Genomic DNA, 16,153 nt, shown 5'->3' with positions numbered 1-16,153 from the left:
CCCTCCAAATCCATACTAGACCCAAGGGCCTGGTATGGACCTGGGGGGGACCCCACACAGTTTTTTTTCAGGATTTTTTTTAACATTGAGCGGGAAGCCAGCTGAGAGCTGATGACTCATCGCGGCGGCCAGCTTCCCAGCCCCCTCCTTAGCAACCAGCTATATACAGTGTAAAAAAAATGCAAATCGCGGCAAAATCACGGTAAAAACGCTGTAGTTGCGCTTTGGATGCGGGGTCAGTTGAATTTTATCACATGCAAAATGCTGCTTTTTGCGGGAAAAAAAAATGTCCCCGACCCTTTCCAAAAGCAGAGGCACAAAAAAGCATTGATGTTAACATGTTCCATAGGAAACCATGTTAAAAAATTTCCCTGTATTTCTGCAAAATGCATCAAAAAACGCATTAGGGTGAATCGAGCCGTAAAAGACTTTATCCCTGCTGTATTTTTATTTTTTTGAGTCATTGGTACATGTTCATTATCAAACACCTGGGTTTCATTACTTTGTGCAAAGAAGCCTGAAAATAAAATTTTCTTCACAGCAAAATGGCACCGAGCTTGGTCTGTAAAATTAAGCTGAAACAGAAAAAAATAAAATGAATGCAGCCATCACATCTAAGAATTGGATATGTTTGTCCATTTCGGACCTGTGCTGGTCAATATGTGATGCTCTAACTGTGGCAACATCAGTGCTACTGGAGTGTTCAGGTTACCAATATAACCATAAGCTCTTGTGACCACTCTATAGCTTATATTGCTATCTGGTAAGAGGCTTGATTGGATAACCCTGGTGCTGCTGTTGTTCATCACTCTTTGAAGCTGGTGTTGGGTTCTTCTATCTACACACAGATCCAACTATAACATCTTACATGAATTCAAATGTTCATGGACTTTTTTAGCGCTGCCCCTGTGTCGGTGCCTAGCTTCCCATGCCATGTTCTTTATAGTAGTTTACCTATTAGCCTTAACATTTGCCAGAATTTAATACGTTTATTAGTTCAATAAGGCCTAATAGACTTTAATAGAATTTGTCTCTGAAGTTTGGGTTCACCAAATTTTCGAGCAAGATTTGCTGAAACCTTGGCATTTCATTTTTATCCAGATTCACCCATCACTACTTTAGACCACTGATCTCCAAGATGCAGCCCTTTGCTTGCCTTTTTCTGGTCGTTGTGGCATTGTTGCTCCCACTGACACCAACAATGAGACTCCAATCCTTCCACTGATACTAACAGTGGGACATAATACCTTCAACTGACACCAACAATGGAGCACTATTCGTGCCCTATTCCTTACACCAACAATGGGGCAATATTTCCCACCCCAGCAACAACAATGGGGCAATATTCCCCACCCCCAACAACAACAATGGGGCAATATTCCCCACCCCCAACAACAACAATGGGGCAATATTCCCCACCCCAACAACAACAATGGGGCAATATTCCCCATCCCAACAACAACAATGGGGCAATATTCCTCACCCCAACAACAACAATGGGGCAATATTCCCCACCCCAACAACAACAATGGGACAATATTCCCCATCCCAACAACAACGGGGCAATATTCCTCACCCCAACAACAACAATGGGGAAATATTCCCCACCCCAACAACAACAATGGGACAATATTCCCCACCCCAACAACAACAATGGGACAATATTCCCCATCCCAACAACAACAATGGGGCAATATTCCCCACCCTAACAACAACAACAACAACAACAATGGGGCAATATTCCTCACCCCAACAACAACAAGGGGACAATATTCCCCATCCCAACAACAACAATGGGGCCATATTCCCCACCCTAACAACAACAACAATGGGGCAATATTCCCCACCCTAACAACAACAACAACGGGGCAATATTCCTCACCCCAACAACAACAAGGGGACAATATTCCCCATCCCAACAACAATGGGGCAATATTCCTCACCCCAACAACAAGGGGACAATATTCCCCATCCCAACAACAATGGGGCAATATTCCTCACCCCAACAACAAGGGGACAATATTCCCCATCCCAACAACAATGGGGCAATATTCCCCACCCCAACAACAACAATGGGGCAATATTCCTCCTCCTACTAACCACAGACGCTATGTTTTCTCTTTTTTCTCACACTGACCACCAAGCCTGAAGAATTTTCTACTCTCACTGGCCACAGTCCGGCCCGCCTAAAGTCTGAAGGACAAGTAAACTGGCCCTTTGTTTAGAAAATTTGGAGACCTCTGATCTAGACTACAAAAGGCTTTAAAAATAAATATTTTCATAAATATTGTTGTTGAACGTTTGTTTGAAGTGGTAATTCAGTGAAACCTGGATCAAGAACACAAACCTCTAGCACAGCGACGGTAAAGGAATAATCTATTTTGGGGTTTTGTTGAAAATATTTTGTTAATCATTATATAAACCCCTCGGGATGTAGGGGAGTAAATGTGCACACTGGAGAATGACATCAGTGTTGGCAATTTGTATTTGATAACTCTTGAATTACAGTTTTGGCAAGCTCCAGTATCTTTAGGGTGTTGGCATCTTGCAGTGTGGATTTGATTGCTAAATATCTTTTCCCTCTTTCTGTATTGGACTTGCTGAAACACGACTATATGCTACCTAAATTATAAATCTCTAATCAAACAATATTTCAATGCAGAGAAAAAATGTAAACACTATAACAATGATTCTTATATACATAAAATATTGTATGACCAATAACTTTTCACTGAAGACACAAAGAAATGTGCAGCTGTGGTTCTTAACCCTATCCCACCAGGCGGCCAAAAATAAACTGTGCGATTGGCGAGCACAAAAAAAAATATTTTGGCACAATTTTGTGACAATCTTACAATGCATGGGTATGAATGATTACTAAAACGATCTTCATAAAGCTGGCAGTGCTACTTCCTGAGATCCACACAATGGAAAATGTCAGATAAGCTAGCACTGTGCATTATTTTCTTTCCTGACATGCATTTAAGATTCAGAGCCGTTCTTCAAAGGAACATATTGTTTGGAAAAATCAGGTTCCGTTGAGTATTTAGGATACCATGCCGCGTACACACGACCGTTTTTTCATGATGAGAAAAATGCTATTTTTTAAATTGGTCATTAAAAACGACCGTGTGTAGGCTCCAGTGCATTTTTCTCAACGAGAAAAATGGCCATAAAAAATTTAGAACATGCTCTATTTTTTCTCAACGTTTTTCTTGTTGTGAAAAATGGTCGTGTGTAGGCTTTAACGGCGGGGAAAAACGCGCATGCTCAGAAGCAAGTTATGAGAAGGGAAATTTGTATAATCAGCCCAAAGGGTGGCGCCATTCTAACTTCCCCTTCATAGTGCGTGTTGTATGTCACCGCGCTTTGCTCAAGCATTTTTTTTCATGATCGTGTGTATGCAAAGCAGGCTTGACAAGAATCACGTCGAGAAAAACTTAGTTTTTTTCCATGACATTAAAAACGGTCGTGTGTACGCAGCATAACAGTAGTACAAAGCCCACCTTTTTTTCAATTTTTATCTTTATAGAAAAAATGACTACAGCAAACCCACAAACAAAGCTGGGCTTACCATGATTACCAGTGGGAAGATCTTGCCTTGCCCCTATATACACAATTACTGGTTTAGCTCTCTAGCATTAACCAAGAACTGAAATATCAGCTCTGGGCAGACTAATATACCCAGCCGTACAGCAAAGGATGACATACATGGCTCTACAGCCAATGTTTGATTTCCTAATACATACAGTATGATGAAACCACATAATAAGGGAAAAAGACAGTGACATTTGGCATGTCTATGGAGAACTGGCAACCAGAGAAATTGCCTTGTTATACTTTAATGAAACCTAGCCAGATCAGATGGTTTGCACATTTAAAAAAAAAAAAAAAAAAGTGCTGCCTGTACCAGAACAGCCTTGAGTGCAGCAGTAAGAAACAGTGGGCCAGATTCAGATAGGTGAGCGGATCTTTAGATCATTTACGTTACGCACCCGCAAGTTTTTGAGGCAAGTGCTTTATTCAGAAAGCACTTGCCTGTAAACGTGCGGCGGCGTATCGTAAATCCCCCGGCGGAATTAAAATTCCGCGGGTAGGGGGCGTGTAAAATTTAAATCAGGCGCTTCCCCGCGCCGAACGAACTGCGCATGCGCCGTCCGTCAAATTTCCCAGCGTGCATTGCTCCAAATGACGTCGCAAGGACGTCATTGGTTTAGTCGTGAGCGTAACTTACATCCAGCCCTTTTCTGAATCGACTTACGCAAACAACGTAAAATTTCAAAATTCGACGCGGGAACGACGGCCACACTTAACATAGGATACCCCTCACATAGCAGGGGTAACTTTACGATGGAAAAAGCCGAACGCAAACGACGTTAAAAAATGCGCCGGGCGGTCGTTCGTTTCTGAATCGGCGGAAATCCTCATTTGCATATTCGTTGCATAAAAAAAAAAGAAACGCCATCTAGCGGCCGGCCTGGAATTGCAGCCTAAGATCCGACGGTGTAAGACACTTACACCTGGCGGATCTTAGGGATATCTATGCGTAACTGATTCTCTGAATCAGTCGCATAGATACGACCGGCAGAACTCAGAGATACGACGGCGTATCAGGAGATACACCGTCGTATCTCTTTCTGAATCTGCCCCAGTGTATGCAGGCTCATGCACAATGTGCCGATTTATGTGTGCAGATAAACACAAAGGGTTGATTTACTAAAATTGGAGAGTGCAAAATCTGGTGCAGCTCTGCATAGAAACCAATCAGCTTCCAGGTTTTCCTGTCGAAGCTTAAAGTGGTTGTAAACCCATTACAACCACTTTTTGCTACAGGTAAGCCTATAATAAGGCTTATCTGTAGTCACCCAGGATATCTCCTAAACCTGCATGGTTTAGGAGATATCCCCCTGTATCCGCATGTGCCAATGTCATCGGCACATGCGCACTGAAGCAACGGCATGTACGTGCCGTTACTTCAGTGAGTGGGCCTTTACCGGTGGCTTTTGCGCGGGAGTGACATCATTGCGGCTCTGGCCAATCACAACGCTTTTCGCCCAGCGATATCCCGAAGTACAACCACTTTATTTAAACAATTTATAGTTGCGCTAAGTGAACTGAAGTGATAGTAATTATATTACAGGTATTGTTGAATCAAACACCAATATATAACCATATATGAATGATCATGGTAGAAAACCTCTAAAAGAAAAAAGTGTGAAAAATAGCCCCAATGACAGATCTCTCTGTCACAATAGGTAAAAAAACACCATATATATATATATATATATATATATATATATATATATATATATATATATATATATATATATATATATATATATCTCAGCATAAATAAGAAGTAAATGAATGCATCAGAACAGTGCTCAAAAATTGGTAAATTACAAGTGAGTAACCAAAAATAATATATATATAAATAAGGCAAACAAAAGTTATTGTGTACACAGGTAGATGAACAGAAAAACTCCTAGTTCAAGGAAAAAGAGTAGTCCAAATTCCACACGAAGGCAGGTAAGTGAAAGGATAGAGGGCAATGCTGCCATACACCACCACCACACTGAGACTTTCTCCGGTGTTACACAGAATAATAAGGGGGTACCCTTACCAGATGGATAGGACCTTGGATGTCAAGGTCCAAAGCGCTTCTGCAGAAACAAACCTCTGCAACGGTTGTAAAGCAGACTGGATCGTCCAAATCCCTCAGGATCTCCTCCTCTGAAGACAGCAGTGGGGATATGATCTCCTCCTCCAATGCGGGTAAATCCGTGGACCATGAATATGGTAAAAAATAAAGGCAACAATGTGCATTACCTCTTAAAAATGGTGGTTTATTTGTAAGGCTCACATAGCATTACAGACAAAACATAAAAAATTTAAAAAAGGCGGCATAAGCTTAAAAGTTACGAACGCCCGTGCATTCGGATCACGTAAGAGAGTGGTGACATCAATGCGTAGCACAGCCCTGACCAGTTTCGTCAAATCTGACATTTTCAAAGGGCACCTTTTCAAAGTGCCCTTTGAAAACGTCAGATTTGACTTAGTAAATCAACCTCAAAAGATTTTTAAGGAACAGCGTTACATCCCTCTTATTATTATTATACAGAATTTATAGAGCAATAGTTTGTGCGGTGTTTTACAATATAAAGGGAGATGTTACAGTACAATAAAACACAAGAGGGGTAAAAGGGCCCTGTTCATAGGAGCTTACAATTTAATAGGGTTGGGCAAGTGGTACAAAAGTTTATAACTGTGGAGGATGAGCCGATGTAAGTGATAAAAGATCAGTTAGTTGGAGGTGTGATAGGCTTCCCTGAAGAGATGAGTTTTCAGGGATTGCCTAACGACAGGCAGAGTAGGAGATAGTTGGACAGACCGAGGTAGAGAGTTCCAGAAGATGGGGGAGGCTCTGGAGAAGTCCAAGAGATGAGCATGGGAGGAGCCAAGAGAGATTAAGATTAGGGGGCCTTGAGAGGAGCGGAGAGGATGGTTTGGGTGTTATTTGGAGATTGGTGATGTGGCTTGGGGCAGAGTTGTAAAGGGATTTGTATGGTGTTGTTAGTATTTTAAATTTAATTTGCTGGGCAATTGGAAGCCAGTGTAGGGATTGGCAGACACTGAGCGGTTGGTAAGGTGGATAAGTCTGGCAGCAGCATTCATGTAAGACTGAAGAGGGGATAGCCTATGGAGAGATAGACCTATGAGGAGGGAAAAGGGAGTTGCAATAGTCAAGGCAAGAGATAATAGGGAAGTAAATGAGTAGCTTGGTGCTTTTAATAATTAAATAGGGGCAAATTTTTGAGATGTTACAGAGGTGAAGTCTACAAGTCTAAATACATTCTTATAACAGGATATCTTCTAGTGCATATATTTGCCAATAAGGCCCCATTCATACTTGATGATTTAGAACTTCAGGCAAGAATCACTGTGATTCTGCTCGTGATTCCAAATCATGATAAAACGCACAATGCGAGTTCGGGTGCCAAAATTCATAATACAGTACCAATTTGCCACGACTGTGCGTTAGAATCGCGCAGCAAAACAAGTGTTTAACCACTTGGAGACCAGTCGCCTTCATTATACGGCCACAGGTCGACTATTGCACGAATCGCCGTAGGTGTATGTGGTTCGTGCAATAGATACAGTGCACATGCGGCACGTGGGCGGCGGCCTGCAATGTCTGCCAGTCACCCGCGATCACTCCACAGAGAGACCAGAATGGGGATCTGTCAATGTAAACAAACAGATCCCCTTTGACAGGAGAGTTCAGTGATATTGTCTGTTCTTAGTGATTAGGATAAGCAATCTCTCTGTACTTACAGTCAGTTCCCTCCCCCCACAGTTAGAAACACCCCCCAGGGAACACATTTAACCCATTTATCACCCCCTAGTGTTAACCCCTTCCGTGCCAGTGTCATTTATACAGTAATCAGTGCATTTTATAGCATTGATCGCTGTATGAATGTCACTGGTCCCAAAAAAGTGTCAAGTGTGTCCGATCTGTCCACTGCAACGTCGCAGACCCGCTGATCACCGTCATTACTAGTAAAAAAAAAAAAAAAAATCCATAATTCTATCCCCTATTTTGTAGACACTATAATTTTTGCACAAACCAATCAATATCCGCTTATTTCATTTTTTTTTTTTACCACAAATATGTAGTAGAATACATGTTGGCCTAAACTGATGAAGAAATTTGTTTTTTTACATTTTGTTTGGATATTTATTATAGCAAAAAGTAAAAAAAATATATATTTTTTTCAAATTTGTCAGTCTTTTCTTGTTTATAGCGCAAAAAATAAAAACTGCAGAGGGGATCAAATACCACCAAAAGAAAGCTTTATTTGTGGGAAAAAAAAGGGCATTCATTTTGTTTAGGTACAACGTTGCATGACTACGCAATTGTCAGTTAAAGGGATGCAGTGTCGTATCGCAAAAAATGGCCCAAAAATTTAGGGGGGAGTGGGTACCTTGTTTTGAGAGGGACTTCCTGTCCCATTTCCATCTCTTGGCCGCCTAGGAAACTCCTCCTCTCCCCCTAGGCAGCCCCTCCCTCTCTGCATGTCACGGGTCCCAGAAGCTTGCCTGGTCACTAGCAGAGCACAGCCCGACGGGTGCATCCGCAGCGCGCACCCCAGTCGTGAACCTGCAAGCTGTCACGGCCGGGTGCCTACAGTTGCTATGAGGGTGCCGCGGAGAGGAGTGAGGCTCCGTGCGGCGGCATCGCTGGACCCTGGGACAGGTGAGTGTCTGTTTATTAATAGTCAGCAGTTACACTTTTTGTAGCGGCTGACTTTTAATAACCTAAAAAACAAGTGGAACAACGATTTAGTCGGCAAATCCTTATGGTCCTTGAGTGGTCAAAAATCATGCAAAGCTTGTTGTCCAAAAAAGAGCAGGTGCTTCATCTGGGTGACAAACAAGCATAGGGCAGACCATTGAAATGAATGGGCTTGCCCTATGCATGACACAAGGAAATGCGTTGATGATAATAAATGACTTCAGCCAAACAATAGGGCCTGAGCAAACACCCAGCCATAGAAGCAAATGGTTAAAACGCATCCATAAGTTGTATACACCAATGCTTTTGTGCATCAGCATAAACATGTGCATATGATGTATTCCTAGGGTTTGCCACCTCATCACCTTATGAATTGCACAGGTTCTGAGGCTCATTTAATGCAGATTAGGTACCAATTGAGTTCAAATACCACCTTAATCAGCCACAGATGTAATTCATATGTGTTTGGGTTTAAAGGGATGAGGTGGCAACTCTACGTATTCCCCAAATCCAGAAATCCTGCATTAAGGAAGCACACCATACACGCATGCATGAGTTTACACTGATGCATAAAATAGTCATTCACTTTCTAGGGCCGACTGTAGGAGACACCTGTAACTCCCCAGGTGAGGAAAAAACAATGCGATTTTACACTAGACTGTATTTTAAGCCCTCCATCCTTGTGCTCCAGGCCCTATTGTTAAAGATAATCTGCTACTTTGCCTATTCAGGGGAAAATGTCAGGCTTTCTTGTAAAAGAACTTGCACCTTCTGATACTCCTCTTTGCTGCCCTTCCCTACTGCAATGTTTCTCCGTTGGAGGATCATGTGACCTACATGAGGAGGCAGTGCTGGGACTTGTACGGCAATTGCCAGCCCTGAACATTGTCACGTAAGGAACAAGAAGTAGTTAATCAAATGCTGGCTCCAATGGTGGAGCAGAGAAGTGAGGGTGTGCACAGAAAGGTGAGTATCGGTGGATGGGGGTTGTTCTTTCAAAAGAACCTGCAACTTTGCCTGGAATGGACACAGTGACAGAGTCTCTGTAATAAGCACAAAAGACTATTGGAGTGATTGACGTTCTGGTGGAAACTGGTACCAAGACTTTTCATTTCATAAGAGAACCCACAGATATAATACCCCTACATGAGGGAACACTACTATTCACCTAGGATGACTATTTCTCTTCTACAATTGTTCAGCCTTGAGATAATTGCAAAGGTGGGGGTAGTGCACTGACATCCCCCGATCTTACCATTGTTAGGTGATGATGATTACTTTGCATGACCATTTTTGGCTTCTGGCTGGATTGGGGGATAATCGAATGCAAAAACCACAGCACAGGACAATGTTTTGCAAATAAAAGAGCAATCGGACAGGTTTTCCCTGGTTTGATTTCCCAGTATAAGATGGTAAAGGAGGTGTCAGTAGCTGGCCTGTCCATCTGCTTTAGCCAGTAATTCTGGTTTACAGACTCCCTAGACAAAGACAAAAATACAAATAAGGGCAGTCCAACTATCATCTAATGCTTATGGTCACCTTTGTATGGGCACTTCAAGGTGCTTTTTCTTGATTATTGACCAGGCTATATACCATGAAATCTACAACTAATAAGGACCTGACAAGTCAAGCCTGGAGGGTCTTCATAAAGCCAACAGTCTGCAAAGACGACAGCACAGCCGGGGGCATTCACCTTCTTTGTTGGACACTGTTTTCTGTTTAATGCAAAACAATACTAATTAGTTTACAGTCTACAAAGTTATTTTTACAAAAGAGCTACAGAAAGTTTAGGGTATGCTTTTATAGTCTATCATATAAAGGGTGACCATACCAATGTCATACCAGTTTCATGTCAGTTCAGTAAAGGACAGAAACTACGTAATGTCAGGCTTCCTTGTTGCCAATTACAAGGTCATATGATGACATTTGTCATCACAGAACTATATTCTGAATTGCTGGAAATTTCTGTTTGCAAAGGTTAATATTTTTCTTTTTTGCTGAAAGTGTTAACTGTCCACTCATCAGCTGATCTGCAGGTAATAATATGGGCAGGTCTCAGCAGGTTTGAATAAAGGTAGAAAACCTGTCACTGTTCATAGAGAGGCATCTTCCTATATATTGCCAGTGTAGGAGAAATATAAAAAGGTTATACAATAAAACCTTGATTTGAGAGTAACTTGGTTAGAGAGCGTTTTGCAAGACAAACAACATTTTAAAATAAAATTTGACTTGATATACAAGCGATGTCTTTATATACAAGTAGTGTCAAGTCACAGCCGAGTATAAAAGAGAAGAGAGGCACCTCCCAGTGTAGCAATATGGTTACATTTAATGAAGGTACAACATCTAGCAACATATTGCTACACTTAGAAGCACCTCTCTTCTCTTTAATACTCTTGAGCTCCTGCTGGATTATTCTTCTAATCCACTTGTGGAGGCTTCCATTTATGAATGGACATTTTATGGTAACACAACCTGGTCACATTGCTATAATCTTTTTATATGGACTATAAACTGAATGACTTATGAATAAATGGTTGTGGAACGAATCATCTGAGTTTCCATTATTTCTTATGGGGAAATTCGCTTTGATATACTTGGATACTTTGGATTACAAGCATGTTTCTGGAACGAATTATGCTCGCAATCCAAGGTTTTACTATATATATATATATATATATATATATATATATATATATATATATATATATATATATATATATATATATACATACACACAGTAGTTCTGCTAAAAATCATGAAAACATGGAAATTATTACTTTGTTAGAAAATGTTGTAACTAAAACATATTAAATGAAAGAATTGACCTTTACCAGCAGTAGTAAAATAAGGAGATAAATACGATGTTGAAAATTAACTGACCATAGTACTATATATCATGTTCCTTTGTCATTGTTGTAAAAGTCAGTTAGATTATAGAACAATGCCAAGATGTCCTTATCAGACTGTGACAGTTAAAGCCCCCTGGTCAATATGCAGATGAACAGCCGGTGCCAAGAAATGTTATTAACAAAAGTTGCTAGAGAACAAATTGGTCAATTAGCTAACAAGAGGTTTAGCTGCTGAACTAGGGCTCATTCAAATCTGAAAGCATTGTACATTCTAATGCATTGAAACACTTGCATCAGAGAGCCCATTCAAAATGAATGGGTTGTAACTCACCTTAACGCAAAAAAATTAGATCCTACTGCATTTATTTGCAGTGAAGCAGACTGCAACATATGTCTTGTGATATGCAGGTGTGTTCTGGACATCACAATTGAGGAGGGTAGTGAATGCGACTTGAACCTCATTTCAAGTTCTAAACCACCACCTTTTCATATGGTTTGAGACTTGGAGTATGACTAGATGAATTCCTGTGATTTTGATAAGCATTAGAGGCTCTAGCAGATTGATGCTTCTCAAAGGGGATGATTATCTCACCCAGTCAATATACAGTGCCTTGCAAAAGTATTCACCCCCTTGGCTTTTTACCTATTTTGTTACATTACAGCCTTTAGTTAATTTTTTTTTAATCTGAATTATATGTGATGGATCGGAACACAATAGTCTAAGTTGGTGAAGTAAAATTAGAAAAATATATACATAAAAAACTATTTTTCAGAATTAAAAAACTGATAATTGGCATGTGCGTATGTATTCACACCCTTTGTTATGAAGCCCATAAAAAGCTCTGGTGCAACTTATTACCTTCAGAAATCACATAATTAGTGAAATGATGCCCACCTGTGTGCAATCTAAGTGCCACATGATCTGTCATTACATATACACACCTTTTTGAAAGGCCCCAGAGGCTGAAACACCTAAGCAAGAGGCACCACTAACCAAACATTGCCTTGAAGACCAAGGAACTCTCCAAACAAGTAAGGGACAATGTTGTTGAGAAGTACAAGTCAGGGTTAGGTTATAAAAAAATATCCAAATCTTTAATGATGAGGAGCACCATCAAATCTATCATAACCAAATGGAAAGAACATGGCACAACAGCAAACCTGCCAAGAGACAGCCGCACACCAAAACTCACGGACCAGGAAAGGAGGGTATTAATCAGAGTGGTAGCACAGAGACCTAAGGTAACCCTGGAGGAGCAGCAGAGTTCCACAGCAGAGACTGAAGTATCTGTACATAGGACGACAATAAACCCTACGCTCCATAAAGTCAGGCTTTATGGCAGAGTGGCCAGAAGAAAGCCATTACATTCAGCATAAAACAAAATGACACGCTTTGAGTTTGCGAAAAAGGCATGTGGGAGACTACCAAAATTTATGAAGAAGGTGCTTTGGGCTGACGAGACTAAAACTGAACTTTTTGTCCAAAGAAAACACTATGTCTGGCGCAAACCCAACACATCACATCACCAAACAACACCGTGAACTACAACTACAGTGAAACATGGTGGTGGCAGCATCATGCTGTGGGGATGTTTTTCAGCAGTCAGGTCTGGGAAACTGGTCAGAGTTGAGGGAAAGATAGATGGTGCTAAATACAGGGATATTCTTGAACAAAACCTGTACCACTATGTGTGTAATTTGAGGCTAGGACAGATTTTCACCTTCCAGCAGGACAATGACCCCAAACACACTGCTAAAGCAACACTTGAGTGGTTTAAGGGGAAACATGTAAATGTGTTGGTATGGCCTAATCAAAGCCCAGACCTCAATCCAATAGCAAATCTGTGGTCAGACTTAAAGATTGCTGTTCACAAGCGCAAACCATCCAACTTGAAGGAGCTGGAGCAGTTTTGCAAGGAGGAATGGGCAAAAATCCTAGTGGTAAGATGTGGCAAGCTCATAAAGTCTTATCCAAAGCGACTTGGAGCTGTGATAGCCGCACAAGGTGTCTCTACAAAGTATTGACTTTAGGGGGGTGAATAGTTATGCACATTGACTTTTTCTGGTATTTTGTCCTATTTGTTGCTTGCTTCACAATAGAAAAAAACAGCTTCAAAGTTGTGGACAATCCATGTTAATTTCAGGTTGAGAGGCAACAAAACACGAAAAATGCCAAGGGGGTGAATACTTTTGCAAGGCACTGTAATATATAAACTAGCTTTTCAATTGATTCAAATTTGAAGAGGTATCACATATGGTGCATCAAATTTACCATTTACGTTCAATTTACTGATTAATAACTGCACAGCCACTTAATGCAGAGTCAAGGACAGTCCTCCATGTTTTGGTCCACCAAAGATTTCTGCTACAAGGGATTTGCTTTCCCGAGTACTGGGGGATGATTTTTCTAAGTACTGCCCCACCTCTCCATTTTTTTAGGATCAGGGAACCAAATTATTATGCAGAAACTGATACAACACATTAGTGCAATAGACTGCTCACTGTACCCAGTGCTTTATAGTAAAATATATGGATGTGACAACACAAATACTATACAATAGGACAGAAAAAAGGAATCTACAATACAAAACAACGATTAGACATTGCAAAAGTCCCTTTCTAACATAAGATACTATGATCATGCAATAATATGCGGTGGCCACAATATAATAATGCAATGTAACAATGTATTTTATTATACCACAGTGTCGACATATAGTGCCCCAACATTGCACAATGCCACAAAGAAAAACGAGGCTCACATTGCAACATGGTCCCCCAATATGAAACCTTTTTACGATCAATCCCTGGTGCCCAGGTATTTGGGCTGGCAGCTAAATACAGCGCTGCTCCTTTCCTGCAGATGGGATGCATCTCACTCGCTTGTTGCGCTGATTCCTCTAAATTCCATGACCTAGAAGTAAAAGCATGTATTTTCTGGGTCTGGAACTCCATGGATACCAGAGCGAGGAGAGGACTAGATCTTGCTGCATCATGGGCAGAAGAGAAGCAGCGTTGTATATGGCCAGGGGTGTATTGTACTGCTTGGGGGAGGGGGTTTAGCTCTCACAAATATTGCGATTTATTTATGCAATAATGAGTCTGCGTTTGTTATTCCGGTCACAAGAGAATCTATTTTATTTTATTTTTTATAATTTTGCCAATGTACAGAAAATAAAATATATTGGGAATATTTCAATAAAGCTGCTGCACCACATTTCTGGCGTTAATCCCTCTTGTTAATGTATTGTGCCAAATTAATGAAGCATGACACTTTTGGTTCTGACGCTGTCTCATGCACCAAATTCAGGTAGTTCTACAATGTGCTGCTTTTACTTTATGGCACAACAAATGTGCCAATATAAAAATAAAATACAGACAGTTTGTATCCTATGAAAGTGGAGCTAATTAAGACCAATAATCTTTTGGCGGACAGAGAGAGAACTTGGCAAAGACAGATCTTGCCAAGGTGTCTTGCGTGCATTTAAAAATTAGTACAAATTCTAGGCAGGTACATGAATTTGGCACAATCTTCACCACTTTTAGAACACGAGAGACACTTTTGCAAACTCTGTTTGGAACCGCCTTTATGAAGTCCAGGGATTGTTTTATATATTTTGTTATGTGTGGCACCTCAAAAGTTCAATTTATATTTTTGGAAAGATTTATTTTATTTACGGGAGTTAAGAATATCGTCTCCACTATTCCACTTTAATTGTTAACATCTTTTCTGATTTGATAATCTGTTGATGGTAGGGCACGTTTACCCATAAATGTTATTAAAAAAATTGTAACAAATAAATTAAGAAAATTGTCTATATGCTTCTTTTCTAGTGTTCGAAAACATAACACAGCAATTCTCATTTGTAATTGAACTTCACATATCTTTTTTTATTTTATCAGCCCTGAATAAAACTAAAAATAAAAGTCCTATAATAAGTTAACGCTAAGCTTTTTCAAGTACCCTATTGGAAGAGATGGACAACATTAGCTATGCCAAAAGATGCAACCTAATTCAAACCTCCATAAATAAACATTATCTAGTTAGTATATAAATACAACACATTGGCTTATTCAGTAGAGCTTTGAAAACAGCAGGAGAATGTGCTAGAGTAACCAGTAGAAAGCAAAGCATCAATTTACTGAAGCCAAATCAGCAAAAAATTTGTGCTGATTTGTTGCTAAGGGCTACTGCACTTTGCATTGGGATGGCCAAAAACGTGAGCGTGGAAGAATGTTTGGATGCCATTTGATTGGGAATTTATACATTTTTGATATCATTGAGTAGGTATCATTGAGTAGGTATCATTGAGTAGGGCTGTTTATGAATAAGGGATGGCAGGGTCAGCTCACATCTTCAGTAATAACATATCTAAAGAAAAAAAAAAAAAAAAAAAAAAAGAATCATCCAACATGGCTGATCACCATATCCCTCAACATCAATCAAGTGGGGGGTATCTAATGCCAACTGCTGATGCCCATAGACACATGAATTGTTGAACTTAAACTGGCTTGTGTTTATTGAGTACATGGTTAGAATAAACGCCCACAGAAACTAAAAACAGTTCAAATGTAAAACGACAGTTTAGAGCTCAAAACAAAAATATTCTAATTCCCACAGACCATCAATAGCCATGGAAATGCAAATTGTAGTTTGTATTGTCGAAGCAGACAGTCCAGCAGTGTATTTAGTTAAGCCTGCTGAGAACATGCTAGTGAACAAAGCAATGCGAGACGCCTCCTGCTGTCTGTAAACATAATTTCTGTTTATTTTCTAGTAAACTGACTCGATAGAATGCATTTTGGGGGGAGGATTAATACATTGGTGCTTGGACATTCACCGATGCTATAGTTGGATGAGTAATTAGGTCTGAAAACAAACAAGATGAATGATGCAGAAAAAAATATATATACACATTCGCAGTTTAGTGTACATTTTTGAAATGTTAAATCCCTGATTGGTTGTGTGAGATAATGTTGACTCCTAAACATTCATAATTAGCAT

The sequence above is a fragment of the Rana temporaria genome, chromosome 2, assembly GCF_905171775.1.
Source record: "Rana temporaria chromosome 2, aRanTem1.1, whole genome shotgun sequence".
NCBI classification, from domain to species: Eukaryota; Metazoa; Chordata; class Amphibia; order Anura; family Ranidae; genus Rana; species Rana temporaria.
This window is presented reverse-complemented; position numbering follows the sequence as displayed.